The sequence below is a fragment of the Penaeus monodon genome, chromosome 35 (genome assembly GCF_015228065.2).
Source record: "Penaeus monodon isolate SGIC_2016 chromosome 35, NSTDA_Pmon_1, whole genome shotgun sequence".
Lineage (NCBI taxonomy): Eukaryota > Metazoa > Arthropoda > Malacostraca > Decapoda > Penaeidae > Penaeus > Penaeus monodon.
Genome location: NC_051420.1, coordinates 27066041 through 27071098, shown reverse-complemented (window position 1 = coordinate 27071098; position 5058 = coordinate 27066041).

The following is a 5058-nucleotide window of genomic DNA, read 5'->3' as shown; positions in this document are numbered from 1 at the left end:
TTTTTCTTTAACTTCAACTTCATTCTTTCAGCAAAAATTTTCAACAAATTTTGCTGCTGTGCTTATTAATGAAATTGTCCTGTTATTGTTGCATTGGAGTTCGTCCCATTTTTAGGTATGGGGTAAGACTGTTTTCCAGTCTTCTGCCATCTTTTTGTTCCATATTTTTTGTACAAATTTGTAGAAAAGTATTAAACACTTTCGCCAGCATTTTTGTTTTTCGGCTATTTTTTCATCTTTCCCCTCTTGTTATTCTTTAATTTTTTTAGGGCTTTTATAACTGCTTTGTTTATATTTTTTGATCTGTTGACACGATTCCTCTAAAATAAATGTACATATGAAGTTTCCAAAACATCATCCAACTATAAAAGTCTTGTACGCGAAAAACCACTTATGGTTTTAACAGAATGGTTCGAAGTCAAAAAAGGGAGTACGACGGGGTTGCTTCTGTCTCCGCCCCTTTTTAAAATTATTTCGAAAATTAGAAGAAATTAGGGAGAATACAAATATCAATCTGAATAGTTTTGATTGCCAGCAGTATCACTGAACTAAAAACCAACACTGAAAAAGTTGAAAGCGCAAAAAGGGCTGGCTTGTTTTTTAAATGCCAAAAAAACAAGTCATGAAGATTAAAGATAACCGGGAATAAACAATGTTTAACTGTTACAATAAATGGAAGGGTTGGGGGAAAAATGTAAAGGTTCACTTATTTTGGGAGCTTTTTAACTAAACTATGATTTTTTACCGGAGATAAAAAGAATTCCCTTTGCCAAAACGCCACAATTGCTCTAAATAACCGGGGAAAACCGAAGATTACCTTCGGACAAGCTGAGGTTATTAACTCATTGTTTTCCCAATTGCATCATTGGTTTGAGTGTTGGGTTTGAGTAGATAAAAAAAAAAAAGATCAAAGTTTTGAAATGGGTGTTACAGACGATATGCATTTACGGACCGAGAAGAAACGAATATGAAATACTGAAAAATAAAATTTTAAAGACCGACTGTTGACCTTGAAAAGAGGGAAAATTAAAAAGTTTATTGGTCTGTAAAAGAAATAAAAGTATTGAGAAAACTTGCTGACAGGGGTGGTGATAGGAAAAAAGAGGGAAAACAAACCCAAAACAGACGACGCAATATCAAAGATATTTTTCAGGTTCGTGGTACAAATGGAAAGAAAAACGAAATCGAGTTTAGTGGCGAAGGATGGTGGAGAGGTCCCGGCTGCTCAAACATGAGCATACCGTTATTGATGATGATATATATATATTTATAAAATTTTTCCATTTCTTCATCACTTGCAGTGTTGGTTGGTGCGTAGCATTGTATAATACTAAACTACAATTAATTATCATGCTGTGAGCACGGCGGCTCAAACATGAACCTACCGTTAAATACACGTGTGGATGTATATATATTTATTTATTTATATTTTGTTTGTTCAACAGCCTTTCATTTCACTAGGTCTCTCCCAATTTATTATTGAGAGGTCATTTGGCAGTACCACTCTCGAGAGAGAGTAAGGAACGAGTGTATCAGGGAAAGGTTAAGAGCACCAAGGCTGCAAGATAAACTACGTGAGGGACGGTTAAGGTGGTAAGGACATGTACGAAGGAGAGGCTGAAAGTATGTAGGTAGAAGAGTGGAGAATATGAAGATCGGAATAAGGAGACAAGGAAGACCAAGACGGAGGATGTATGACTGCTACCGCGAGGACATGAGGGAAGTCGGAGTCCGAGAGCGTGACGCGCAGGACCGACGCAGCTGGAACCAGAAGATCCGCACCAGCGACCCAGGATGAACATGGAAAAGCCAGTTGAAGAAGAAGAATACATTTTCGAAAGTATATATATATATATATTAATTTATTTTCATATATATATATATTTTTTAAATACAGCCATTCATTCCACTGCAGGACATAGGCCGCTCTCAATTTATGACAGAAGATTCAGTTTGACTGTCTCTCCTCTGATGAAATTCATTTTCGTGAGAAGTACGAAAAAGGGTTGGCGTAGCTGCACACGTTCATGATGAAGTCCTTGGTATTCTCGTACACTGTTGGCTGATTGTAGACAACCAAGGCGTTGTTCGCGGTTGCCTCAGCCTCGTCGAATGAGTAAATCATATCCTCATTGCATCCAACAAACATTTCTGAAACGCTATTTAATGCTTCGCTGACGCGAATCTAAGTCCGAGAGAATGCGACGAAACACTGCTCTTCTTGCTCGCTTGGGCCTTCGGGGTCCTCCTCCAGGACATTTTCTTGGTCTGGTTTGACCGATCCTTCGGGGTCCTCCACTTCCATTAGTTCTTTCTATAGAGAAGCCTACTCATCAGAACAATTTTCGACTTACTGTGTTTCTTCCTCTGCAGGACACATTTGGTCGAAATCCTCCAGTTTTTCGCTTAAAGAAGCCTCATCTGAACAATTTTTGACTGACTCATGTGTTTCCTCTGCTGGACACATTTGGTCGAAATCCTTCAGTTTTTCGCTTAAAGAAGCCTCATCTGAAACAATTTTTGACTGACTCATGTGTTTCCTCTGCTGGACACATTTGGTCGAAATCCTTCAGTTCTTCCCCTAAAGAAGCCTCATCTGAACAATTTTTGACTGACTCGTGTGTTTCCTCTGCTGGACACATTTGGTCGAAATCCTTCAGTTCTTCGCTTAAAGAAGCCTCTCTGACATTTTTACTGACTCATGTGTTTCCTCTGCTGGACACATTTGGTCGAAATCCTTCAGTTTTTCGCTTAAAGAGCTCATCTGAACATTTTTTCTGTTAGGACAAATAGTTCTTCCGATAAAAAGCCTCCTGATCAGAGCTTCGAAGTGTTCACGACATTTTCGCTGGAGTTTCCTTGAGTATCTTCAATTGTCGAAAGGTTTCCTCCGTCTTCCTGGGTGCTCGGTATAAACCCAGAGGTCGGCACATCGACGGCGTCGGAGCACATTTTGACGGTCACTCCACTGAAAACTACTCCTGGCTGAGGTGTACCTTGGAAGAATGCCTGTGGCCTTCGAGGGGGTATCTTCAGGTGGGACTTTTGTCCCCAGAAAAACCAAACTTCTAGGGAACATAACACATTTCGGCTCCGACAAGGAGGTTGCCACGAATCATCTTCATATTCCACTTCTTCAGGAGGGTGGTCTTCCTTATCCGCACATATGCCTCCTTGGCTTGATCTCATAAACCACAAGCTTCTGGGAAATGTTCTGTTTTTCGTGCATTCAAAAACTTAACGATCACCCATACTTTCTGATCTTTGGTCCTAAATCCTTTTCGATTTAATTATTCATTTCTGCGCAATTAAATTCCTTTTTCCGGGAAAAATTGCGGTGCATTCTATGGACAGAGGTTATATGTGTATCCCTGTGAATGTGTGTGTGCGTGTGTGTGTATGTGTGTGTGTGTGTGGTGTTGTGTAATCTGTGTGTGTGTGTTTGTTTGTGGGTGTGTGTGTGTGGTTTGTATGTGTGTGCGTGTGTGTGTGTCGCGTGCGTGTGTGTGTCTGTGTGGTTTTGTGTGGGGTGTGTGTGCGCCGCGTTTAATGTGGGGTTGTGTGTGTGTGTTATATGTGTTGTGTGTGTTGTTTTGTGGTGTGTGTGTGTGTGTGTGTTGTTTTTATATGTGTGTTGTGGTGTGGGGTGTGTGGGGTGTGTGTGTGTGTGGGGTTTTGTCCTTTGTGTGTGTGTGTGTGTGTGTGTGTGGTGTGTGTGGTGGCGTCTGCGTTGTGTGTGGTGTGTGCGTCTGCGTCTGCGTGTGTTTTGTGTGTGTGTGTGTGTGTGTGTGTGAGGAGGGGGTGTGTGTGTTTATATAGGGGTGTGTGTTTTTAGGTGTGTGTGTGTGTTTTGTGTGTGTGTGTATTTAATATGTGTGTGTGTGTGTGTGTGTGGTGTGTGTTGTGTGTGTGTGTGTGGTGTGTGTGTTTTGCGCTGCGTGGTGTGGGGTTTTGTGTGTGCATGTTTTGTTGTGTGTTGGTATGTGTGTGGGGTGTGTGTGCGCGTCTGCGCGCGCGCGTGTTAATGTGTGTGTGTGTGTGTTGTGTGTGTGTCTTTGTGTGTGTGTGTGTGTGTTTTGTGGGGGTTATATATGTGTGGGGTCGTGTGTGTCTGTGTGTTTGTGTGTGTGTATGTGTGTGTTATATATTGTGTTTTCTGTGTGTGTGTGTGGGGTGCGTCTGCGTCTGGGGTGTGTTTGTGTGTGTGTGTGTTTTTGCGTGGGGTGTGTGGGGTATTATATATGTTTTTGTGTGTGTGTGTGTGTGTGTGTGTGTTATTATTATATGTTTTGTGTGTGTGTGTGTGTGTGGTGTGTGTGTGTGTTGTGTTGTTATATTATTGTGTGTCTGTGTGTGGTGTGTGTGTGCGTCTGCGTGTGTGTGTGTTTTGTGTTTTTAGTGTGTGTGTGTGTGTGTGTGTGTGTGTGTTTTGTGTGTGCGTTCGTGTGCGTGTTTTGTGTGTGTGTTTTGGGGTGGGGTGTGTGCATGTATGTGTGTGTGGGGTGTGTGTTTGTGTTGGTGCGCGTCTGCGCGCGCGCGTGTAAAGTGTGTGTGTGTTTTGTCTTTTGTGTGTGCGTGTGTGTGTGTGTGTGTGTGTGTGTGTGTGTTTGCGCGTGTGGGGTGTGTGCGTGTGTGTGTGTTGCGTGTGTGGGGTGTATGTGTGTGTGTGTGTTGTGTGTGTGTGTGTGAGTTGTGTGTGTGTTTGGGTGTGTGGTGTGGTTGTGTGGTTGTATGTGTGTGTGTGTATGTGTGTGTGTGGGTGTGTATTTTGTGTGTCTGGTGTGTGTGGGGTTTTGTGTGTGTGTATGTGTGTGTGTGTGTGGTGTTGTGTGTGTGTTGTGTGTGTTTTGTGTGTGTTTGTGTGGTGTTTTTTGTGTGTGTGTGTGGTTTTGTGTGTGTTGTGTTTTGTGTTGTGTGTGGTGTGTGTGTTTTTGGTGTGTGTGTGGTGTGGTGTGTGTTGGTGTTTGTTTGTGTGTGGTGGGGTGTGTGTTGTGTGTGTGTTTGTGGTTTTTGTGTGTTGGGTGGTGTGGTGTGTGGTGGTCTGTTTTTTTTGTGTGG